Raw genomic sequence first — 27,266 nt, forward strand, 5'->3', positions numbered from 1 at the left:
AGAGAACTTATTCAGCTTAGTGGGGTTCTGAACCTTTTATAAAGGAAACATACACATCACAATTCAAAAAATTTTTCAGGGAGCCTTAGCTCTCATACTCCTATACTATGCAAATTGTCCCCTCCATTGCACTGCATACTATTTTTACATGATATCCGATGAAACACCCCAGTGTGCAAGCAGCCACACTGAAACATGGAGCTTACAATTGAGGGATATCACAGACGGAGACTGATTTATAAAAATCAAATTATTGACATGAGAACTAGTGTTGATCGAACACCCAGATATTTGGGTTCGGGTCGGCTCGGTCGAACATGGTCCAGATGTTCGGCATATTCGGCCGAACACTGAACCTAATTAAAGTCTATGGGGACCCATGGGGGCTGGAGGGGACGCAGCATGAGGGGAAAGCCATGGCCACAGTCGGCGGGGAGGGGGAACGGTCCCCCCCCCTCCCTCACCTCGGGGCTCTCCCCCCTGCGCTCCCCTCCAGTAGCGCTCCAGTAGCGTCTGACATCACTTCCTGCAAGTGACGTCAGACGCTAGAGCGAGGAGTACGCGGGGGAACACACAGAAGGTATGTATCTGCCCGCCGCTGCCCGCTGCCCATACATGTATCTGCCCGCTGCTGCCCGCCCCACACAGTGCACTAACTTAAGCTGGAGGGGAGCGCAGAGGGGAGAGCCCCGAGGTGAGGGAGGGGGGACCGTCCCCCTCCCCGCAGGAGGGGGGGACCGTCCCCCTCCCCGCCGACTGTGGCCATGGCTTTCCCCTCATGCTGCATCCCCTCCAACCCCCCCAAAACGGCCCTGAGCGGGCCCCCGAACAGTACAGCCGAGCACCATGAGGTGCTCGGCTGAGTTCAAGCCGAACCCGAACACCCCGATATTCGGGGAATAACGAACAGTGGCAAACACTGTTCGATCAACACTAATAAGAACCATTCATTTATGTCCACATTTGATGTGCAAGGTGTAATGCATATTGTATGGTATTTGTAAAACTATTCATTTTCCTTACATACAGTACTTTTATATAAAAAGATCCTTATTTGGGTAACATTCTTTTGATTCTCTTATAAGCATGTTAACATAATAAGTAATATATTCTTAATGTGAGAGGAACAAAATCCTTTTTCATTTACAAATGAAAACCATTTTACCAGAACAGCAATAGTTTTAGAAGCTGCAGCATTTAAATGCTTCAGTTAATTTAGAATCATGCAAAAGGTTAAATTTTGTGTTAAACTTCACTTGCCAAGAATATGCCTGCTCCTTTTAACCAGAGATGTAGTACTTTTTGAAAGATGTTGATGTATGTGATCTTCTGATTTAAAATGCTCTTTTTCATGTAGAACGTACTTACAAAGCAATATCACAAGGTGTCTATTGAGCTTTGAGACATCGGAACCCGTCATACCTAAGAACATCCAAGGATATCTCCTGGGGTGGTATAATTACTCAATGTTCAATTAGTTTATGAAAACTTATTACATTAAACTGGCGAAGAAGTACTGTGGCCAAGAATAATGACCTTTTACGTCTCAAGTTTGAAAGAAGAAAATAAAAAGCATAACGGAGAATGATTTATTTGAACACTTTTGAAATACTGCACTATAATCAGATAATGCTGTTTAGAAAATGCAATCACTGAATGAATGAAACACTTACCCAATTATAGTGAGAGAAAAGTACCATAAGAAACAGTCATGGCATAAACAAATGCTATACCTGAAGGAAGAGGTATATGGAGGTTACAATATTTATTTTCTTTTAAGCATTAGCAATACCAGTTACCTGACTATCCTGCTGATCCTCTGTCTCTAATACTTTTAGCCAGAGACCCTTAACAAGCTTATGCAGATCAGATGTTTCTGACACTTCTGTCAAATCGGACAAGATTAGGTGCATGCTTGTTTTTGGTGCGATTCAGACACCACTGCAGCCAAATACAGCAGTGCTTCCAGGCAACTGGTATTGTTTAAAAGGTAACAAATATGGCAGCCTTCATATAATTCTCACTTTAGGTTTACTTTAAAAAGAAAAGGGCAGGTGCTAAAAGGGGCGTAGCAATAGGGGGTGCAGAAGTAGCCACCGCATCAAGGCCCTTTGGGCTAGAGGGGCCCCGAGGGGCCCACTCTCAACCACAGTATTAGCTCTTTATTGGTCCTATGCAGATAATATTCACTTCTATAGATGATTAGAATAGCAGTGATCATTAATACACTGTTTCCCATCCCTTTCTTGCACCTCTGACACTGTAGTTGTCCTTGATTGGTTTTGATGTGGCATATCAATTGTTATGGATAGAGAGCTTGGGGGGCCCCAATGCAAAACTTGCACTGGGGCCCACAGCTTCTTAGCTACGCCACGGCAAGCTACTGCTCATCTATTTGCAGTTTACTGTGTGTTTGTGGTTTGAAAATCTCCACAAATACAAGCTACAGCAGGCTGGATTGTAGTTGTATTCTAAAACAAAAGTCTTTTTAAAGGAGAACTGTAGTGAGAGGTATATGAAGGCTGCCATATTTTTTTCCATTTAAAGGGAACCAGAGGTGAGAATAATATGGAGGCTGCCATATTTATTTCCTTTTAAGCAATACCAGTTGCCTGGCTGCTCTGCTGGTCCTCTGCCTCTAATACTTTTAGGCATAGCCCCTGAACAAGCATGCAGCAGGTCAGGGGTTTCTGACAATATTGTCAGATCTGACAAGATTAGCCACATGCTTGTTTCTGGTGTGATTCAGACACTACTGCAGCCAAAGAGATCAGCAGGGCTGCCAGGCAACTGGTATTATTCAACAGGAAATAAATATGGCAGCCTCCATACTCCTCTCACCTCGGGGTCACTTTAAGCAATACCAGTTGATCGGCTGCCCTGCAGATCATTGTGGCTGCAGTAGTGTCTGAATCACACCAGAAACATGCATGCAGCTAATCTTGTCAGATCTGAAAATAATGTCAGAAACACCTGATCTGCTGCATGCTTGTTCCGGGTCTATGGCTAAAAGTATTAGGGCCCATTCCCACTAGAGCGTTTAGCCACGATTTCGGGAAAACGCTGAAACGCTAGTGCTTTTTAAAAGCGCTACTGTAATAAAACCCTATGGGCCCGTTCTTGCTAATTGCCGGAAAATCGCTCAAAATTGCGAAATGCAAACGCGTTGCCTGCACCATTTGTAGGCGATTTCCCGGCGATTGCGTTTCAGTGCTATAGAAGCGCTAAATTCGATCGCGGAAAAATCGCCACAGTGTTCAGTGATTTTCCCGCTGAAAAATCACTCACACAAAGCGTTTTGCGCTTGCAAGTGTGAATGGGCCCTTAGAGGCAGAGAATTAGCAAGATAACCAGGCATCTGGTATTGTTTCAAAGGAAATAAATATGACAGCCTTCATATTCATCTCGCTGCAGTTGTCCTTTAAAGGACAACAGTATTGAGAGGTATATGGAGGCTGCCCTGTTTATTTCCTTTTAAGCAATACCAGTTCCCTGGCTATCTTGCTGATCCTCTACCATTAATACTTTTAGCCATAGACCCTGAACAAGCATGCAGCAGATCAGGTGTTTCTGATATTTGTGTCAGATTTCTGACAAGATTAGCTGCATGCTTGTTTCTGGTTTGATTCAAATACTACTGCAGCCAAATAGACCAGCAGGGCTGTCAAGCAATTGGTTTTGTTTTAAAAGAAATACATTTGACAGCCTCCATTTCCCCCTCTACAGCTGTCTTTCAGGCCCCATTCACACTTGAAAACGCAAATCGCCGGCTGCGTGAGTAATTTTTCAATGGAAAAATCACTGAACACTGCGGCAATTTTTCCGCGATCGCGTTTAGCGCTTCTATAGCACTGAAATGCGATCGCCAGGAAATCGCCTGAAAATGGTGCAGGTGAAGCATTTGCGTTTCGCGATTTTGGGCGATAAGCGGCATTAGCGCAAATCGCCCAAGTATAGGGTTTAATTACACTAGCGCTTTCAAAAGCGCTAGCGTTTGAGCATTTTGCCGAAATTGCCGGCAAAATGCTCTAGTTTGAATAGGGCCTCAAGCATGGTTGCTGTGTCCTAGCCGATGTTCCGATGTTTTTTTTTAAATGTGTACACTGCCAGTTTCTCCTGACTTATGGGGGTGATGGTCACACAGACCAAGCCGCTGACACCCCCTCCCCCCGCCACTGTCATTTTAAGGGATATGTACACTGCCTGCTTGTCCTGACTTATGGGGGTGATGGACACTTTGATCGAGCTGCTGCTCCCCCCACCACTGTCATTTTATGGGATATGTACATTGCCTGCTTCTCCTGGACCTGACTTATGGGGCTGATGGTCGCTGCTCCCCTGGCACTATAATCATACTGACACGTACACTTCATATAATATTTTTTTTTAATTCAAATCACTATGTATATTGAGGCGTTTGACAAAAAAAATAATAATAACAAATGAATACTTTAAACTTGATTTTCTCCAAAACTATAAGGTCTTTTTGAAAAATTATTTTTCCTCTTATACCCACTGTTCTCCTTAACATACTCTGCTAATTTGGTGATTCTAGCTTGTAAGGAGGCTTTGCAATTTACCGTGAAAATCGCGGACATTAGGCGAAAATAAACGCTAAAATATTTGGGCGAATTTTCGCTTGTCGAAGCGAAAATTGCACTTATTTTGGTGAAAATTTGTCGAAAAGAATATTTGTTACAGTATTTACTATTTTACACACTAGGAGTATTTTTTATGTTTTGCTTTTCGTGTAACTTATCATCTGTCCCAATTGCAGAGTACAACACCAGTCTGGGGGGCGGCGGGTAGCGGCGAATCGGCGGGTAGCGGCGGCGATCGTGTACTACACGCAGCTAGCAAAGTGCTAGCTGCGTGTAGAAAAAAAATTGTGAAAATCGGCCCAGCAGGGCCAGAGCAATCCTCCTGCGCAGGTTATCCCGAGCTCAGCTCGGGATAACCAGCAAGGAGGTTAAGGAAAAGTGTAATACCTGGTGCAAATACAAGTAGCTTCCATTGGGTCACTATGTAGGGGTTGAAGTAATGCTGTTTGTCTCCATTGCTAGCCATGTTAGAAGTCCACATAATATATATGAAATGGGCACACAGGTGGAAAACAAACAAACATTTTTATTAAAAAGAATAATAAATGTTGCTGGAGATGTGGACTGCAACAGGGAATGTTCCTCCATATCTTCTGGAGCTGCCAGAATCTTGCTGTGTACTGGGACTCGGTGAAGACAATTATATCCAAGGTAACTGGAGTTGAATCTACCTCAGACCCAGCCTACTATCTGATTCACAATACTCCCAAAAGCCTAAGTAGGTATAAAAAAATCATTATCTAAACACTTAATTAATGCGGCTAGGCTGTTAATCGCACGCCATTGGAAATCTACATCCGCACCCTCGGTCAAAGAATGGCTCCTAGAGATCCAACATATCAAAAGAATGGAGAGTCTCACACAATCTATGCATGATAAAGAAGAGCAGTTTAGCCGCACATGGGCCCCATGGCATGAATACGAGGAAACAGATGAGTTTATGGAATATATTCACACTCAAGGGCCTATGCAAAATCCCTAAACCTGAATCTCGGAAGTTGATACACATGGACATTGGGATGTACACAGACGAGAGGCTCCGTCTGCCCTGTTCCCCCTCCCCTCCCCCTCCTCCCTGCTTCCCGCTCTCTATGAAAGGTTTATCTTTTATGCTTCTCATCTAGTCTTTTCGGGGATCATGAGCTTACACTCCTGCTCTTATCCTCACTCTTTATTCTCTTCCATACTTTTTTCTTTTCTCTCTTGTTTTCTTTCTCCAGATACCTTCTCTTAGGTTAATAGTGTTAGATGTTTCTATGTCCTGGAAGCGTTGGGTTGGAGAGACAGGGTCTCTCCTACTACCCGCCAGGTTAAAATTCTACACCATGTAGCAGGAACCCCGAAGTGATACTCACCTTGCTTTGCTGGTTGGGTCCGGGTGTATGTTCCCAATGGGCCCTGGACCCACCCTGGTTTTCATTCCCCCATATCGGGGGTCTAAGATGGGGTTGTCATTCTGGCACACATGGGTGCAGCAATGTGGTTGAGTGAATTGTTGGCATAGCTTTTACTGTTACTTATTCCTGGTTCATTTCATTTGGTTGTATCATATGCATGTTATGTGTACATACTATGCTGTAAACTTTCTCAGGTCGGCACTGACGGCTGACCGATACCTATGTTTACTTCGATGCCATACATGGTATGTTATTTCTCCTGTGTTCTCTATTTCTGTATTATGTTCTTTAATATATTAAAATACCCTAAATAAAGAATCTTTTAAAACAAAGAATAATAAATGTATCAGCAGTCTCAGTTTAACTCTGCATTTGAAGCTGGAAGTGAGGTTTAAAGCTTCTGGATTTCTACAGCAATCTTTACAAAAACTCCCCTAAAGGTCAATTCTTTTTTATAATGATATCTGTGCAGGTTTTTTTCTTTTTTTTTCCTGAAATTGTTTTGTTTTGATTAATAATAATATTTATTATAATAATACTTAAACTGTAGATTGTTGTGTGGGTTTTGGTGTTTTATTTTCTTCAATGAATTAATGACAGTTATGAATACATGGTGAATGTTATATAGATAAAATGAGAGTTTAGCAATATATATAATATTCACTAAAGAGATTTCTGATTACTGTTGTAATTCCTACACCGTTCACCTCATTTGGATGTAAATACCCTCAAATTAAAGCCGACAGTATGCAGTTAAAGCACATCCCGGACATTTCATTTCTAATCCATTGTGGTTGCATATAGAGCCAAAAATGTTAGAATTGTGTAGATGTCCCAATATTTATAGGCCTGAATATATATATATATATATATATATATATATATATATAAATATATATATATATATATACTGTCCATAACATATAGCTCTCAATAACATGTAATAACTGTCCGCTTCACTCTGTGCATAATGGATCCACTGCAAATGAGAAAGCAGAATGTCACACTGCAATGTAACACCATGCAGTGCATCACCACAAAACAACAACAACAACAACAACAACAACAACAAATAACATTTGTAAAGCGCTTTTCTCCCGTGGGACTCAAAGCGCATAAGCATGGCTCCGACCATCGTGGTACAGAGGAAGAATTTTATAAATCTGGAAATGCCAGGCTAAACAGGTGGCTTTTCAGTCTGGATTTGAATAGCTCCAGTGATGTGCTGTCTTTACTGGGTGTGGTAGGGAGTTCCAAAGAGTAGGGGCAGCATGACAGAAGGCTCTGTCTCCAGATTTTTTGAGGTGCACTCTGGGAGTGACCAAGTTTATAGAACTTGCTGATCTGAGGTTGTGAGAGGTGTGGTGCAGCTTCAGCAAGTCCTTCATGTATCCAGGGCCCAGATTGTGCAGGGATTTGAATGTCAGCATGTCATGCCAAAACAGGCATGCTAACCATTACAATGAAGCATATTTTTTATTGACTGTATACTTCACTACATGCAACAAATGTATGACAAATGTAAAAGTGGAGACAACCTTTTCATCCTGTCGTATTTCTGATATTAGAAAGAACGCAATGCCCACTATGAACCTAACCTTACATTATACAAATTTACATGCGTTTTCTGCTCTAGCCAAAATGCATGCAATTCTAATAAGTGTGATCCCTGCCTTTAAGCCATGCAAGCAGAGGATTTCACCCCACCCTGTTGTTTTTTTTTTAAATTTACCGTATATACTCGAGTATAAGCCGACCCGAGTATAAGCCGACCCCCCAACTTTCACCTTAAAAAACAGGAAAAAATTAGTGTCCCGAGTATAAGCCGGGGATAGGAAATGCAGCAGCTATAATAAGGTGTAATCAGAGCAGGGAAACAGTTTAAGGATTAGCACTATGCAATGTGCATATAGGGGTGTTCATTGCCAGCATAGCATCAACTAAAAGCAAACAAGATGGATGAAGGATCCCCTATTGCTAGTTAAAGTGGACCTGACTTCTTGCACAGGACAGAAGGAAAACAGAGAAATGCACATTGTATGTATTTAGAGAGTTTAGCCTGTTATTTTCCCCCCTCATTAGTGTCTAATCACAAGTTGTAAGTTGGCTGTTCCCTGGGCCACGGCAGAGGTGGCAGGTAAGCTCATTCCAAGCACAGGCTGTTAACAATATATTTGCTTCCACGCATCAGGAAGTAGAAACACTGCAGATAGCACCCCTGTGCACCTGATTTTTTCTATATATTCTAAACACTGCAGATATAAGTGACATGCTGCCCAACCTCCGCCCGAGTCACAACTTAGTGCCAGTGTCGTGACTTAGTGCCAGTGTCGTCCTCCCCGAGTGCCCCCTCTATCAAATGCCATTCAGCTTTTGAGGGCAATATGTACCTTGTGCCGGCCGAATGCACCGCAATTGATGTCACGGATCCACGTGTCTCCAAACTTCATCCCCTTCATTGCCACATGCTAGATGGTGTACACAGCGGAGCGGGAGCCTTCACTCACCCATCCTCGTCTGCAGCGCAGAGTATATGGGGCTCTCTGTCCCCATTAACACACGCTGATCGCAAATAGCAGGAGCGGGAGCTTTTCACTCACCGTTCCTCGCCAGCAGATTCCCCCTGCATGCCTGTAATGGACTCATTCCTATGACGTCAGGCAGTGGCGAAACGCCACTAGAGGGCGTCATAGGAGCGAGTCCATTACAGGCATGCAGGGGGAATCTGCCGGCGTGGAACGGTGAGTGAAAAGCTCCCGCTCCTGCTATTTGCGATCAGCGTGTATTAATTGGGACAGAGAGCCGCATATTCTCCGCGCTGCAGACGAGGACGGGTGAGTGAAGGCTCCCGCTCCGCTGTGTACACCATCTAGCATGTGGCAATGAGGGGGATGAAGTTTGGAGACACGTGGATCCGTAACATCAATTGCGGTGCATTCGGCCGGCACAAGGTACCAATTGCCCGCAAAAGCTGAACCGCATTTGATAGAGGAGGCACTCGGGGAGGGGGGGCGACACTGCCACTAAGTTAAGACTCGACTATAAGCCGAGACCCCCACTTTTGGGACAATTTTTTGGTCCCAAAATCTCGGCTTATACTCGAGTATATACGGTATAACTTTACAGTTACACGCCTTGTTCAGATATTACCAATTGTTTTTCACTGAAGCTCTCACCCTCTCTTCAGATAATCAGATAAGGAATATATCGTCTGAGATCTGTGTAGGGAGTCTAGGGACAGTCAAACACTTTTCAACCTGTGTCTAATGCTGGGTACACACTATGAGATTTTCTGGTTGATTTACTGTCAGATAGATTATTTCCAACATGTCCGATTTGCTTGCCGATCGATTTCCGAGCATTTTCCGATCGATTTCTTATTAAAGTGACCAGAAATCGATTGGAAAATGCTCGTCAATCGATCGGAAAGCAGATCAGACATGTTGGAAATAATCGATCTGACAGTAAATCGGCCATGTAAACAAAATTGGTAAATGTGGTGGTAAAAATATAAAGTGCATGGTAACCAATGCTCGGAGCCTTGCAAATAAAATAGACGAACTAGAGTTCATTCTGAATGACAAAGGCTATGACATTGTGGGAATAACCGAGACATGGATGGACGAAAGCCATGACTGGATAGCTAATTTAAAAGGATACAATGTGTTTAGGAGGGATAGAACAGGGAAAAAAGGTGGAGGGGTTTGTCTCTTTGTTAAGAATTCTTTTACAGCTGTCCTCAACGATGAGATGGAAGAAGATTGCGAAGATGTGGAGTCCGTTTGGGTAAATATTCATGGTGGAAATAAAAGTTGCCAATTGCTTATTGGGGTATGTTACAGACCACCTCATATTAATGAAGCTGCAGAACTGCGATTACTACAGCAGATTGAAAAAGCTGCAAGTAAAAATGAGGTCATAATTATGGGCGACTTCAACTTTCCAGACATTGACTGGGGTATTGAGGCTACCCATTCTGGTAAAAGCAGCAGATTTCTGGCAGCACTACAGGACAATTACTTGACTCAAATGGTAACGGAACCAACTAGGGGGAATGCGTTACTGGATCTGATCATTTCTAATAGACCAGATAATGTATCAAATGTGCAGGTTCAAGAACATTTGGGAAATAGTGATCACAACATGATAACGTTTGATCTGGTGACTGATAGGCCACGGGGCAGCGGGACCACTAAAACTATGAATTTTAGAAAAGCAAAGTTCAATCAAATTAGGCAGGCACTAAGTTTGGTGAACTGGGATAATGTACTACAAGGGGAAGACACTGAAGGGAAATGGCAAGCTTTTAAACTTATACTCAATCAATATAGTAGTATGCATATCCCATATGGAAACAAAACATCTAGGAATAAAAAAAGGCCTCTATGGATGAAAAGAAAGGTTAAAGATAAAATGAAGAGGAAAAAGAATGCCTATAAGGTCTTAAAACAGGAGGGGACCGAGGCTGCACTAAGCAATTATAAGGAGTGCAATAAAAATTGTAAAAAAGAAATTAGGCAGGCAAAGATTGAAGCTGAAAAACAAATCGCTAGGGACATCAAATCTAACCCAAAAAAGTTTTACAAGTACATTAACTCTAAAAAAAGAAAGGTTGACTGTATAGGACTCCTAAAGGATGAGGGTGGGAACTCAATGGTGGATGACCAAGGTAAGGCAAAGTTATTAAATGCTTTCTTTGCTTCTGTCTTCACAAAAGAAACAGCACTGTTGAAAATTACAGAGGCGGAAGAGTCTCAATCTTCTAACTGTAATATTAAATACTTAACGCAGGAAGAAGTGAAGGCAAGACTAAATAAATTAAAAATAGACAAGGCACCTGGCCCGGATAGCATGCATCCTCGGGTCCTAAGGGAATTAAGTTCAGTTATAGATAAACCCCTTTATCTTATCTTTTGTGACTCTCTTGCAACTGGCAGAGTCCCAGTGGATTGGCGTACAGCCCACGTTTTCCCATTATTTATGAAGGCCAAAAAATCAGATCCAGAAAATTTTAGACCTGTAAGCTTAACATCAGTTGTATGCAAACTATTTGAGGGGTTACTAAGAGATACTATACATGACTTCATAGTAGAAAATAATCTTATTTCTCAGCATCAACATGGGTTTACTAAAGACAGGTCCTGTTTGACTAACATGCTCAGCTTTTATGAGGTAGTGAATGCTAATATGGATATTGGGAATGCTGTAGATGTGATATACTTGGACTTTGCAAAGGCCTTCGACACTGTTCCCCACAAAAGTCTGGTGCAAAAGTTGAGGATGCAAGGACTGGGGAAGAGTCTGTGTGCATGGATAGGGAACTGGCTAATGGACAGAAAACAAAGAGTTGTGGTCAATGGATCGTACTCAAAATGGAAGACTGTTAGCAGTGGGGTCCCACAGGGGTCTGTTCTGGGTCCAGTGCTCTTCAATTTATTTATTAATGACCTAGTAGATGCAGTAGTGAGCAATGTTGCTATTTTTGCAGATGATACAAAATTGTGCAGAATCACCAACTCTCAGGAAGATAGTGTCATATTGCAACAGGATCTGGATAGGATGGCTATATGGGCACATACATGGCAGATGAAATTCAATGTTGTCAAATGTAAAGTCATGCATTTTGGACCTACTAATGGTCTAGCACCATACAAAATAAATGGGATACAGTTGGGGACATCAAACTTGGAGAAGGACTTAGGAGTACTCATCGACAACAAGTTAAATAATCGTACTCAATGCCAAGCAGCTGCAGCTAAAGCTAACAAAATTTTGGGATGTATTAAAAGGGAAATAAAAACTCGAGATGCTAGCATAATATTGCCCTTGTTTAAGTCTCTAGTAAGGCCACATCTGGAATATGGAATTCAGTTCTGGGCACCACATTACAAAAAAGATATTAAGTAAGAGTGATTAAGATGTGGAATGCATTGCCACAGGAAGTCGTTATGGCAAATTCTATACCTGCATTTAAAGGGGGTATAGATGCTTTCCTTGCATTGAAAGACATCGATGGCTACAATTACTACGTAATGCCTAATGATGTTGATCCAGGGATTTTATCTGATTGCCATCTGGAGTCGGAAAGGAATTTTTCCCTTTAGGGGCTAATTGGACCATGCCTTGTAAGGGTTTTTTCACCTTCCTCTGGATCAACAGGGATATGTGAGGGAGTAGGCTGGTGTTGTACTTTATACTGGTTGAACTCGATGGACGTATGTATTTTTTCAACCAAAATAACTATGTAACTATGTAACTATGATAGTGTGTACCCAGCATTATACCTTATCTGGCTGTCCACTTACAGTCATTAGAACTAGAGATGGTCTGAACAGTTAGCAGTATTCTGTGAACATCGGCTGTTTACATTCGTGGCAAACAGCGAACATTTGGCGTGTTTGATCTGCCCCCTATACATCATCAATGATCTAAACTTTGACCCCCTACCTCACAGTCAGCAGATACAGGGCAGCCAATCAGCTAGCACCCCTTCCTGGACCCCCCCCCCCCATTAATAAGCAGTTGCGGTGGCCATATTGGCCTTGATTCACTAACCGGCACTAAGCCAGTTAGTGTGCCTTATCACTTAGTAGGCACAAACGACAGTGCTAACCTTATCTGAGGTTAGTGTGCCTTATCTGAGGTTAGTGTGCCTTATCTGAGGTTAGTGTGCCTTATCTGAGGTTAGTGTGCCTTATCTGAGTTAGTGTGCCCTATCTGAGGTTAGTGTGCCTTATCTGAGGTTAGTGTGCCTTATCTGAGTTAGTGTGCCTTATCTGAGGTTAGTGTGCCTTATCTGAACTTAGTGCCCATTAAGTAGCTTTGTGCACACTAAAAGATGCACAAAGCTACATCGCGCACTGCACCGCGCACAGGGCGCACAGCGTAATGCGTCGATCTTTGTGCACTATACTGTATATGATGCGACCATAAGGTACACTGATGCGCCGTTCAGGTCGCATCCTATGCGACCTTACGGTCGCATCAAGTACAGTATAGCAGGTGCGATGTTATTGTGCAGTGCGCGATGTAGCTTTGTGCATCTTTTAGTGTGCACAAAGTTACTTAAGGGGCACTAAGTTCAGATAAGGCACACTAACTCAGATAAGGCACACTAACCTCAGATAAAGCACACTAACCTCAGATAAGGCACACTAACTCAGATAAAGCACACCAACCTCAGATAAGGCACACTAACTCATATAAAGCACACTAACCTCAGATAATTCACACTAACCTCAGATAAGGCACACTAACTCAGATAAGGCACACTAACCTCAGATAAGGCACACTAACCTCAGATAAGGCACACTAACTCAGATAAGGCACACTAACCTCCGATAAGGCACACTAACCGGCTTAGCGCCGGTTAGTGAATCAAGCCTATTGGATCCATTTTCTGCTTGCTGCTGACTGTTAGTGAGATCAGGGTCAGACTTGCTGCAAATAGGTAGGGAAAGTATTAGCTAGGCTTGTGTTCTTGTTCCTTACTTGCTGTGAAAGCACTCCGAACAGCCCTCGGTCTCCTGTGTTTTGTTTTTTTTCTGTGTGTGACACTCCACAGCCCACCACTGACACCCAGAGCTGTGTGCACACTACTGCTGTTGCCTAAGTAAGTTGCAGGCACAGAACCACTCCAATGCATTATTATTTCACTGTATTCTGATAGTACTATTGTATCTCGCTGTGTGAGACACTCCACAGCCCACCCAGAGCTGTGCATAATGTGATTTCTGCCCATTTTGCCCATTAGGGTTTAAAACATGACTGCTTCAACTCCGTAACTTTGGTGAGACTTTTGGCATGGATCCCCCTCTGGCATGCCCCTGTCCAGGTGTTAGACCCCTGGAAACAACTTTTTCATCACTTTTGTGGCCAGAAACAGTCTTTGTAGGTCTCAAAATTCCCCTGCCCATTGAAGTCAATGGCGGTTCACCAGATTCACCTGTTCGCGGACATTTTGTAGAAGTTCACGTGTGCCGTTTGCGAACGGAAAAGTCTATGCTCCCGACATCCCTAATTAGAACAAGGTTGAGAGAGCAGACACAGTTTTTTCTCTATGGACCTTGCCTGTGTTCTGCAGCTCACTCTTTTGCGATGTTTATCCATCACTATTTATAGTTGAAGGGAGTGAGATTCACACTGTACTGAAGGTCAAGAAGTAAGAATAACACAGGAGAATACCAAGAGACTCGGTGCTCTATGCAATTAACTTTTTCTCCTGAGATTTCTCCTAGGAGATAATTTTTAATCTTTCATTTAGAGTAACTTTTCAGCACTTTGCAATAGAACAAAGTACCAAAAAGTAGGTGAAAAAATTCTATCAAAATTCTTTGGATATTTTTTTGTTTGTTGGGGGTCTAACCATTTGAGCCCCAGAGGTTTATACCCCCCTAGTGACCAGGCCATTTTTTACAATTTGGAACTTCACAATTTAATGGTTTATTCCTCAGTCATACAACTTAGCTCCCAAATTCATTTTACCTTTTTTTTCCTCTTCCTTTGGTGGTATTTGGTTGCTGCTTCTATTTTTATTTTTTATTATATTATTCCAAAAAGACTGACATTTTGTAAATAAATAGATAAAATAAATAACCTGCCAGTGCCGATCATTGGCTGGCAGGCTGATGACTAGAGTCTGCTGTGCACAGTGATGGGAGTGCGCGCTCATGCCATCAAATCTGGTCCCTCGCAAGATGACGCATATATGCTTCACGGAGGAACTAGAGTGCTGCCGACCCGCCGTGAATCTTCGGGCGGCGGTCCACAGCTGGTTAAAAGGCATTTTATTGACAAGTTTGAAAGTATCAGCTACTGTAGGAGAAAACTCAGGAGAAAAATGTAATTGCATATAGGCAGAGGCCTATATGCAATTACATTTTTCTCCTGAGTTTTATATTTTTTAGCATGCACTTCAAAGATATTTATATAGTTACAGCAGGCAGAGGCAGTAGTTGGTTGAGTAACCTTTATCCAGCTTCCGGTCTTCAGTCCCCTCAATGGCAGAAGGCAGTCAGAAATGTGTTCCAGAATTTCTTAACCTTGTTTTGACCCTTCTGGTTATATATTTTACCAGAAAAGCTCTCACAGTCAGTGTTATAATAAACATAATTGTATTGGGATTTTTTTTCTACTCCTTTGATCCTAAACCACATTCTTAAAGTACAAACTTCAGTTCTTTGGAAAAAACAAATGCAATTTTTGATCTGGAGAAAATGTTTATCTGGAGTCTGAATCCCAAAAAAACAAACAAAAAAAAAACATGAAATCAAATGAACAGACTATGGGCTTGATTCACAAAGCCATGCTAACTGTTAGCACGCTGGTGAAAAGCCCATTATCACGCCTAAACTCAATTTAGACGTGATAAAATAAACTTGCGCACAAAGTTTTGCACGCAATGCCATTAAACCCTATGCGATGTTTCACGTGCACTGGACTTTGAGTTTTTCCCTCAAAGCGGTGCTAACCTACTTAGTGCAATGCTTATCATGCCCAAAAGTCTTTAGGCGTGCAAACTGATATCACGGTCACGCTACCATTTTGCATGCATTATAATGCGCGTAACATTTTTCACACAGTTGCAAAATTTCGCGATTGCGCGTGAAAAGCGATTTAGTGAATCAAACTCTATGGGTGCAACCACCAGTCATTCACAACAACAATATTTGTGAATTAAGAGTGCCTATGTGAGTAAAGACACCCTGTGAGACTCACACTTTTGCTCTTTATTGAAAAGACTCTTGACATATGATTTATTGGTGGTTTAATTGGTGAATTCAATACTATGGAAACATTTCTCCTGTAGATAAACAATAAAAATAGCTTACCCCTCACTTTTAACATTGCCACAGTAAAAAGAATATATACATATACAGTATTTACTCATTTCCCTGCAAATATATGACACGACAAACCTTCCCATGTGTTGTGTCAACTGATCACAGTGACATCGGCTATTTAGCTGCATCATATGCAGCTTAACCAACACCAATTGTAAAGGACAAGTGACCTGAGAGGCAGGCCTGGCTTTACCTCACAGGAGCCTATAGGCACAGATGTACTGGCACCTTAGACTTCACCCTCCATGAACCTACAAACCCCCACCAAACTACACCGCAAGTGTGCTGGCAGTTCCAGCTGTCACTTCTCCCTTACTTCCCTCACACCGTCATAGGTAGCTACAAGTGCTCCTTAGTATTAGGCAGCCAGAAGAACCCTCAATATTAAGTACCTAGAGGTACACCCAAGTATTAGGTAGCTAGAGGAATCCCAGTATTAACCACCCTAGCCTAGCGCTAGCTACATGATTCCCCCCTCCCTGCTCCTTCCCTCCCACCCTTCCGATCGCCGCCGGCGATCAAGTCCGTCCGGAAATCCCGTTCTGAACGGGATTTCCTTTAGTGCTTCCCCCCGTCGCCATGGCGACGATCGTGATGACGTCATCGACGTTGTGACGTCATCGGGAGTCCCAATCCACCCCTCAGCGCTGCCTGGCACTGATTGGCCAGGCTGCGCACAGGGTCTGCAGGGGGGGGCTTTTTTGCGTCGGGTAGCGGTGCATCGGCGGCGGGCGGTGGCGATCGTTAGAAACACGCAGCAAGCAAAGTGCTTGCTGCGTGTTTAAAAAAAAAAATTATCAAAATCGGCCCAGCGGGGCCTGAGCGGCACCCTCCGGCGGTCATTGACGAGCTGAGCTCGTCAATACCGCCAAGGAGGTTAAGCAGCCAGAGGTGCACCTGACTGAAGGGAGATCTTGTCATTGGAATGCCGAGAGCTGGGTGAGTAACCTCTCAGGCGAGAGGGAGGCACTCGGGGGGGGGGGGGGGGGGGGGGAAATGAGCCATCTTTTCATCATCAGGCGCCTGTAGGCACATGCCTACAGTGCCTTATGGTAAATCCAGCTCTGTTGAGAGGTATATGAAAGCTGCCATATATACTCCCTTTTAAACAATGCACATTGCCTAGCCGTCCTGCTGATCCTCTCCTCTAATATTTTTAGCCATAGACTGAACAAACATGCAAATCAGATATTTGACTAAAGTTTTACTGCATTTTCTGCATGCTTGTTTCAGGCATGTGATTCAACACTAGTGATGCGTGAAGGATCAGCAGGATGCCAGAGAAATGGTATTGTTTAACAGGAAATAAATACGGCAGCCTACATATCCCTCTTAGGTTAGTTGTCCTTTAATGTATTTCCTGCTGAGTGTAACCACCCACTCTGCCTCCCCCTTCCTCGGTGTATTCAACGGGACAGACTGATCAGTGGATAGTCCGGCATTGTGACTTTATAGGTATCATTATAAAATGGTTACCTGAGAAGGCCATAATTGATCATTTTGAGCAGGGGCGTAACTAGGAATCACTGGGCCCTCCTGCAAAACTTTGGATGCACCCCCCCCCCCCACACACACACACACACTTTCTGCACAGGTAAACTGAGAACAAATGTTATTGGCTAGTGCACACTTGAATGTGTTATCCCTATGAAGATAAAAGCAGATAGAAGTGAAGCACTGCACACATTTTCTCTATCAATTACATTAGCTTCTGACTGTGATAAAATGTGCATGTTTTCCCATATACAGACACACATGGGGCTTGATTCACTAAACCGTGATAACTCATATCATGGCCGTGTTTGCATTTTCGCAATTTTCGCAATTGCACACAAAAACGCGTGTGAAAACGCTAGCGCGGTTGTGAAATGAGTTAGCACAGTTTAGTGAATCAAGCCCATGGTGTGCAGAAAAGGCATACAGAAAACCGCCAGACGAGCTTATTACAGCTTATTACACTCACTCTTAGGGATGATCGGAAAGAGCAAATTCTGTTCCGCCAGAATTGCGGTATTCCGCCAGTGCTAAATTCCGTCCCCATTACATTTCCGCAGAATTTTGCGGATTTCCACGGAATTTCCGCATTCTGGCGGAAATATGTAAGTAATCGCAAATGAAACCTCGTTAATGCTAAATGGTAGCCCATGGGACCTAGTGGCTGTTCCCCCGGTCATTTTATTTTTTTGCAGCAGGAGGTGTCACTTAACCACTTCCCGACCGCCTAACGCACAGAGGCGGCCGGGAAGTGGACCCCGCAAGGACCAGCTCATGCCCAAAGGCGGCGATCCTTGTAGGGGCATGGGCGGAGCGATCGCGTCATCCGTGACGCGATCCTCCGCCGGCGCCTGTCACCGGTCACCCGCCGCAACATCCCGCCGGCCATACGGAAGCGCCGGCGGGATGTTAACCCCGCGATCGCCGCATACAAAGTGTATAATACACTTTGTAATGTTTACAAAGTGTATTATACAGGCTGCCTCCTGCCCTGGTGGTCCCAGTGTCCGAGGGACCACCAGGGCAGGCTGCAGCCACCCTAGTCTGCACCCAAGCACACTGATTTCTCCCCCCCTGCCCCAGATTGCCCACAGCACCCCTCAGACCCCCCCCTGCCCACCCCCCAGACCCCTGTTTGCACCCAATCACCCCCCTAATCACCCATCAATCACTTCCTGTCACTATCTGTCAACGCTATTTTTTTTTTATCTCCCCCCCTGCCCACTGCCCCCTCCTGATCACCCCCCACCCCTCAGATTCTCCCCAGACCCCCCCCAGACCCCCCACCCCCTGTGTACTGTATGCATCTATCCCCCCTGATCACCTGTCAATCACCTGTCAATCACCTGTCAATCACCTGTCAATCACCCATCAATCACCCCCTGTCACTGCCACCCATCAATCACCCCCTGTCACTGCCACCCATCAATCAGCCCCTAACCTGCCCCTTGCGTGCAATCTGATCACCCACCCACACCAATAGATCGCCCGCAGATCCGACATCAGATCATCACCCAAGCGCAGTGTTTACATCTATTCTCTCCTCTAAACACCCACTAATTACCCATCAATCACCCATCAATCACCCCCTATCACCACCTGTCACTGTTACCCATCAGATCAGACCCTAATCTGCCCCTTGCGGGCACCCAATCACCCGCCTACACGCTCAGATTGCCCTCAGACCCCCCCTTATCAATTCGCCAGTGCAATATTTACATCTGTGCTTCCCTGGAATAACCCACTGATCACCTGTCAATCACCTGTCAATCACCCATCAATCACCCCCTGTCACTGCCACCCATCAATCACCCCCTGTTACTGCCACCCATCAATCAGCCGCTAACCTGCCCCTTGCGGGCAATCTGATCACCCACCCACACCAAAAGACCGCCCGCAGATCCGACATCAGATCACCACCCAAGCGCAGCGTTTACATCTATTGTCTCCTCTAAACACCCACTAATTACCCATCAATCACCCCCTATCACCACCTGTCACTGTTACCCATCAGATCAGACCCTAATCTGCCCCTTGCTGGCACCCAATCACCCGCCTACACGCTCAGATTGCCCTCAGACCCCCCCTTATTAATTCGCCAGGGCATTATTTACATCTGTCCTTCCCTGTAATAAACCACTGATCACCCATCAATCACCCCCTGTCACTGCCACCCATCAATCACCCCCTGTCACTGCCACTCATCAATCAGCCCCTAACCTGCCCCTTGTGGGCAATCTGATCACCCACCCACACCAATAGTTCACCCGCAGATCCGACGTCAGATCACCTCCCAAGTGCAGTGTTTATATCTGTTCTCTACCCTAAACACCCACTAATTACCCATCAATCACCCCCTGTCACTGCTACCTATCAGATTAGACCCCTATCTGCCCCTAGGGCACTCAATCACCCGCCCACACCCTCAGAATGCCCTCATGCCCCAGCCCTGATCACCTCGCCAGTGCATTGCTTGCATCTATTCCCCCCTCTAATCACACCTTGAGACACCTATCAATCACCTCCTGTCACCCCCTAGCACACCTACCCATCAGATCAGGCCCTAATTTGCCCCGTGTGGGCTCCTGATCACTTGGCCAAACCCTCAGATCCCCCTCAGACCCCCTTCCGATCACCTCCCCAGTGCATTGATTGCATCTATTTTCCCCTCTAACCACCCCCTGAGACACCCATCAATCACCTCCTGTCACCCCCTAGCACTCCTATCCATCAGATCAGGCCCAATACAACCTGTCATCTAAAAGGCCACCCTGCTTATGTCCGGTTCCACAAAATTCGCCCCCTCATAGACCATCAAAATTTTCAGATGCTTATACCCCTGAACAGTCATTTTGAGACATTTGGTTTCCAGACTACTCACGGTTTTGGGCCCGTAAAATACCAGGGCGGTATAGGAACCCCACAAACTGACCCCATTTTAGAAAAAAAGACACCCCAATGTATTCTGTTAGGTGTATGACGAGTTCATAGAAGATTTTATTTTTTGTCAAAAGTTAGCGGAAATTGATTTTTGTTTTTTTTTCACAAAGTGTCATTTTTCACTAACTTGTGACAAAAAATAAAATCTTCTATGAACTCGCCATACACCTAACGGAATACCTTGGGGTGTCTTCTTTCTAAAATGGGGTCACTTGTGGGGTTCCTATACTGCCCTGGCATTTTAGGGGCCCTAAATCGTGAGGAGTAGTCTAGAAAACAAATGCCTCAAAATGACCTGTGATTAGGACGTTGGGCCCCTTAGCGCACCTAGGCTGCAAAAAAGTGTCACACATGTGGTATCGCCGTACTCAGGAGAAGTAGTATAATGTGTTTTGGGGTGTATTTTTACACATACCCATGCTGGGTGGGAGAAATCTCTCTGTAAATGGACAATTGTGTGTAAAAAAATCAAACAATTGTCATTTACAGAGATATTTATCCCACCCAGCATGGGTATGTGTAAAAATACACCCCAAAACACATTATACTACTTCTCCTGAGTACGGCGGTACCACATATGTGGCACTTTTTTGCACCTTAAGTACGCTAAGGGGCCCAAAGTCCAATGAGACCTTTAGGCTTTACAGGGGTGCTTATAATTTAGCACCCCCCAAAATGCCAAGACAGTAAACACACCCAACAAATGACCCCATTTTGGAAAGTAGACACTTCACAGGTCATTTTGCGACATTGTTGGTTTCAAGACTACTCCTCACGGTTTAGGGCCCCTAAAATGCCAGGGCAGTATAGGAACCCCACAAATAACCCCATTCTAGAAAGAAGACACCCAAAGGTATTCTGTTAGGAGTATGGTGAGTTCATAGAAGATTTTATTTTTTGTCAAAATTCATGTCTTTTTTGATGAATATAATAAAAAGTAAAAATCGCAGGAGCAATCAAATAGCACCAAAAGAAAGCTTTATTAGTGACAAGAAAAGGAGCCAAAATTCATTAAGGTGGTAGGTTGTATGAGCGAGCAATAAACCGTGAAAGCTGCAGTGGTCTGAATGGAAAAAAAGTGGCCGGTCCTTAACCTCCCTGCCGGTTATCCCGAGCTCAGCTCGGGGTAACCTGCCGCGGAGGATTCCTCAGGCCCTGCTGGGCCGATTTGCATAATTTTTTTTTTGTTACACGCAGCTAGCACTTTGCTAGCTGCGTGTAACTTACGATCGCCGCCGCTCCCCGCCGATTCGCCGCAACCCGCCGCGACAGAGGGTGTCCCCCCCCCCCGAGACCCGTGCGCTGCCTGGCCAATCAGTGCCAGGCAGCGTCGAGGGGTGGTTCGGGACTCCCTCTGACGTCACGACGTCGATGACGTCGGTGACGTCATCGCGCCCGTCGCCATGGCGACGGGGGAAGCCCTCCTGGAAATCCCGTTCAGAACGGGATTTCCGGATGGGTATATGCGCCGGCGGCGATCGGCGCATTCGGGGGGACGCCGCAGGGAGGGGGGAAGCATGTAGCTAGCGCTAGGCTAGCTACATGCTAAAAAAAAAAAATAATGCGAAAAAACACCCTCCCTGCCGTGCGCAGCATTTTTTTATAACGGCAGGGAGGTTAAGGGGGGTAAAGCCCTAGGTCCTCAAGTGGTTAAAGAGGAACTCCAGTGAAAATAATGCAATAAAAAAGTGCTTAATTTTTACAATAATTATGTATAAATGATTTAGTCAGTGTTTGCTCATTGTAAAATCTTTCCTCTCCCCGATTTACATTCTGACATTTATTACATGGTGACATTTTTACTGTGGGCAGGTTATGTAGCTGCTGCTAGCTGTTTTGGCTGTTAGAGACAGCTGTAAACAGCTAATTCCTGTCTGTGAACCTTGTTACATTGTAACAAACTGCCAAAAGTACAGCGGTCCCAGAGCTTCTTGTGGGAGGGGTTTCAGCACAAAATCAGTCATACAGCGCCCCCTGATGGTCTGTTTGTGAAAAGCATAATATTTCTCAGGTAAAAGGGGGTATCAGCTACTGATTGGGATAAAGTTCAATTCTTGGTTGGAGTTTCTCTTTAAGCCATGGGAACTAGCGGTGGTCCCATGGCGGTCATTTTGGCGCCACAGGAGGTGTCGCTTAAGCCATGGGACCTAGCAGTGGTCCCATGGCGGTCATTTTGGCACCGCAGGAGGTGTCGCTTAAGCCATGGGACCTAGCGGTGGTCCCATGGCGGTCATTTTGGCGCCACAGGAGGTGTCGCTTAAGCCATGGGACCTAGCGGTGGTCCCATGGCAGTCGTTTTGGGGCCACAGGAGGTGTCACTTAAGCCATGGGACCTAGCGGTGGTCCCATGGCGGTCGTTTTGGCACTGCAGGAGGTGTCGCTTAAGCCATGGGACCTAGCGGTAGTCATTTTGGCACCACAGGAGGTGCCGCTTATGCCATGGGACCTATCGGTGGTCCCATGGCGGTCATTTTGGCGCCACAGGAGGTGTCGCTTAAGCCACGGGACCTAGAGGTGGTCCCATGGTAATCATTTTGGCGCCACAGGAGGTGTCGCTTAAGCCATGGGACCTAGCGGTGGTCCCATGGCGGTCATTTTGCGTCACGTAAGCTTTGGGACCTGGTGGTGGTTCCAAGGTGGTGGTTTTTGCCCACAGGAGGTGTTGCGTAAGTTATGGGACCTGGCGGTGGTTCCATGGCGGTGGTTTTGGCGCCGCAGCAGGTGTTGCGTAGGCTATGGGACCTATACAAAATGGGTGGGATAGCTGAGATAGCTAGGGAGCTGGTTGCTAACATAGGATTGAATATTTTTTGTTAACACTGTAATTGGTGCTGAAATAATTCCGATTTTCATGCAGAAATCCATTTGGGTGGTTTTTGTAAGCCTCTGATTGGCGCAGAAATTCCTATTTTCATGAAGAAATCCTGTTGTTTTCACTTAAATTTCTTCTAGGGGCTTCCTTGTGGTTGGCTTACAAAAATCCGCATTCCGCTGGAATTACGCATCGTTCCGCGGAATTTACGCTATAGCGCTATGGCAATTCCGTTCCGATGTGAACGGAACCACCAAATTCCGGCCGGAATCGTGGAAAAATGAATTCCGCTGACCGCGGTGAGCATCCCTACTCACTCTGTCCATTTCTGATAGAACTAGCTCTGCAGAATCATCCAGCATCCCTACTGCACAGAGCACTTGGGAATGGGTAGAGAGGTTAGGGACTGGGTGCTGTACAAGACCCTGCTACACACTGAATAGGGACTGTCAACAAATCTCTGTCTGCAAAACTTAGCATGATTCCTTATCAGTGGCTGATTCCTTATCAGTGGCTGAGCAGATGCAGTCATTAGAATAATTGTGCAGAGAGCAGAAAGCTTTTTCTCTCCATGCCCTTGAATTTGAGTAATATTGATCTGACATTTGTGAAGGGTTATTTGAACAGTTTTTTAATCTAATAAACTTCTGTTAACTTTGTTTTAAACTGGCAATCTATGATTCCATAGAATGCAAACTATGTTTTCCATACTCCCTCCATCCTTCCCTGCCTGACTTCACTCTTCAGATTCTATATCCAGTGCTCTTTTGTGACTCTAAATTTCTGCCACTAAGCCTCTCTGAGATGAGGCTATATATACTGGGGTTTGGGTATGGGGATGATGCACAGTGCAGAAATCAGCTTCTACTGTTGACTTATGGTTTGTACACATAGTAGATGATTCTCAGCTCTGAATCCAGTGTATATACAGCAACCCTTGAGCCTTCTTGATACATTAGCAAGCAATCCACTTGGCCAATCAACTCAGCTAAGAGCAGGCCAAGGCCATTGTTCTCCTATTCATCCTACTGGCCCTCAGCCCACCTCCATAGCAACAGAATGTTTAACTAGCCTACAGGGTAGTGCTCATCTGTACCTGTAGCATCAGGTCCATACTGTAGCCAAATGGATCAAGTCTCAATTATGGCAGGCTAAAGAATTTGAAATTGTGTACGCACCTTAAAGAGAACCTGAGGAAGCCTGGAACACAAAAGAGAGATACTTACATAGGAAGAGGGAAGCCTCTGGATCCTCCAGAGGTCTCCCATGTCCTCCTCGCCACCAACGCTGCTCAATGGAAGTTTGTGACTGTACTCCTCTTTGTGCACGAGCACAGCCATCCTGTACCCTTGCAAATACTTGCAAATGCTGCCATGCCTTCGCAGTAGCATGGAGCCACTCATGGAAAAGCGACTCCAGATTACTGTGCAGGTGCAGCAATACTCATGCAGGCCCCATATACTGTAGCTGAGCTATGCATGCAAGGAGCATGGCAAAGAAAACATATCCCACATGCTCTTGCTCCGGACATGTTCCGAGGGTCTGTGTATTTATTTAACCTGGCTACAAGGAGATTTAGTAAATGCCTTTAAAATATATTCAGGTACATTTATGTACAGCAACAGCAATCAAATATAGCTTCTCTGTGCACTGGCTACAGCTAAACTCACATGTTGCTCTATAATTGTATGGGCTGGTTACCTTGGAATGCTCCCAGTTCAACACACCAATTTGATATGTTACATACAGCATCAATTTGCAGAAAATATCTCATAAGGAAAACATAAATACGTTCTGTGGCCTAGTTTTTGTTTTCTAGGTCATGCCATGGAAATGCATTATCGGCCACAGGTAAACAACTGATACTAATATTAGACAAATTATTTATTGACATTTTTAAAATTGAAATATAACAAAACCACTGATGATGGAGATCTACTGCACACCAAAAATATCATTATAGTATAGTAAACATAAAGTGCAAAATGTTCTAGCTACAAAATAGAATTATTATTAGATATTTTTTTAAACAGATTTTTAGAAGAAGATAGTGCTTTTTCCTAACTGTAGCATGAATCACTAGACCTCCTAATAGTGAGAAATGTTTATGTTAAAGAAATAGTATTGGTATAAGGTCTTGTTCACACTTGGCACTTTTGTTGTCTTCAGGTGCAATAAGAGCAATAGTGATGACCGGACACTGCAATTTCGCATTTACAAATGCATTTGTGAATTTTAATAATTTAATTAAAATTTAATTAAAATTAAGAATTTTTTAATAAGGTGTACAACTTGTATTATTATTATTATTATTATTATTATTATTATTATTATTATTATATTATAGTCTAGAGCCAATTTAGAGGAGAAGCCAATTAACTTATCTGTAGTTTTTTGGGGATGTGGGAGGAAGCCGGAATGCCCAGAGGAAACCCACACAGACACAAGGAGACCATACAAGGAGACAGTATTGAGACAGTCGAGAACATGAGCTGTTAGAGTTGTCAATTCAGGAACTGATAGGTAGATTTGGGTATTGTCAGTTTATAGGTGATATTGGAAGCCAAAAGAACTGATGAGCTGACAGAGACCATAAGTGTAGATAGAGAAAAGGATAGCAGGAGTGCAGCTAAGGTTTTTATGGCCCCTAGCAGTCCATTATGTGAGGCCTCCTCTCTGAAGTGATATGATGTGTGTGGAGCCAAATACTGAATTATACTATTGTTACAGACAACTTTTTCAACAGTGAGGCGGTGCCCCATTTGTGATACAATGTGCAGTGAGAAGAGCCAGTTCTAGACAGGCACATATGAGGGGGCAGTCAAAAATGGGTAGGGGGCATCAGGGATGGGGCAATTAGCGGCGCACAAAGCGAAAAAATGGTCATGGTCATGACGGCATGTGGGCGGGGCTAACTGTAACGTAGTTATACCAGTTAATGTAGTTACATTAAAAAAATGAAGTAAATGCACATAATGACAGACAGCGTTTCCCCCAGTAAATGCATGTAATGAGATACAGCGTTTCACCAGTAAACGCACGTAATGACAGACAGCCTTTCACCAGTAATTGCATGTAATGAGAGACAGTGTTTCACCAGTAAATGCACATAATGACAGACAGCGTTTCCCCAGTAAATGCATGTAATTAGAGACAGCCTTTCACCAGTAAATGCACGTAATGACAGACAGTGTTTCCCCAGTAAATGCACGTAATGAGAGACAGCGTTTCACCAGTAAATGCACGTAATGAGAGACAACGCTTCACCAGTAAATACACGTAATGAGAGACAGCGTTTCACCACGAAATGCATGTAATGACAGACAGCCTTTCACCAGTAAATGCACATAAGGACAGACAGCCAGTGCCCCCAGTATAGGTAGTCAGGTGTATAGCTGTCCCCAGTATATGTAGCCAGGTGTATATATCCCCAGTATATATAGCCAGGTGTATATATCCACAGTATATGTAGACAGGTGTATAGTTGTCCCCAGTATATGTAGCCAGGTGTATATATCCCCAGTATATGTAGCCAGGTGTATAGTTGTCCCCAGTATATGTAGCCAGGTGTATATATCCCCAGTATATGTAGCCAGGTGTATAGTTGTCCCCAGTACATGTAGCCAGGTGTATATATTTCCAGTATATCTAGCCAGGTGTATATATCCCCAGTATATGTAGCCAGGTGTATATGTCGCCAGGTCTATAGGTGTCCCCAGTATATGTGGTCAGGACTTACCGTGTCCCGACTCCCTAGTATAGCCAAGTGTATAGATGTCCCCAGGTGGGGTGGCAGTGGAGTCTGAGAGAGAAGAGGAAGCTGTGGGCACAGCGGGGAAGGGGGGCCATCTCCCCCCATTCCCTCACCTTGGGGCTCCCCTTCTCTCTCGCTCCCCCTCCAGATATCAGCAGGTGGCAGCGGCGGTAGAACACTTACTCTCTTCCCAGCACGGGACAGAGAACTGTGCGATGCTGCCACTACTCTGGTCTAGTCTAGACCAGAGTAGCGGCGCACAGATCTCTCGCTCTCCCGCGTTGGGAAGCGAGGAAGTGTTCTACCACCGCTGCCACCTGCTGATATCTGGAGGGGGGAGCGAGAGAGAGGGGGAGCCCCAAGGTGAGGGAAGGGGGGGAGACAGCCCCCCTTCCCTGCGGTGTCCACAGCTTCCTCTTCTCTCTC

At 44.6% G+C, this 27,266-nt stretch overlaps 1 long non-coding RNA gene across 2 annotated transcripts in view; it reads left to right on the forward strand.

Annotated features, from left to right (window-relative positions):
- LOC137544484 (uncharacterized) overlaps positions 1 to 27,266 on the forward strand; it is a 190,026-nt gene that overhangs the window by 132,102 nt on the left and 30,658 nt on the right. The window contains exon 4 of one of the 2 annotated variants that reach the window (XR_011025874.1): positions 1,358 to 1,585. The exons of the other annotated variant lie outside the window; for it this stretch is intronic. This is a non-coding gene — a long non-coding RNA (uncharacterized lncRNA). Of the gene's footprint in view, positions 1 to 1,357; positions 1,586 to 27,266 lie in introns of those variants that run through there. 2 annotated transcript variants of the gene reach the window in all.

This window comes from Hyperolius riggenbachi, chromosome 2, assembly GCF_040937935.1.
Source record: "Hyperolius riggenbachi isolate aHypRig1 chromosome 2, aHypRig1.pri, whole genome shotgun sequence".
NCBI lineage: Eukaryota > Metazoa > Chordata > Amphibia > Anura > Hyperoliidae > Hyperolius > Hyperolius riggenbachi.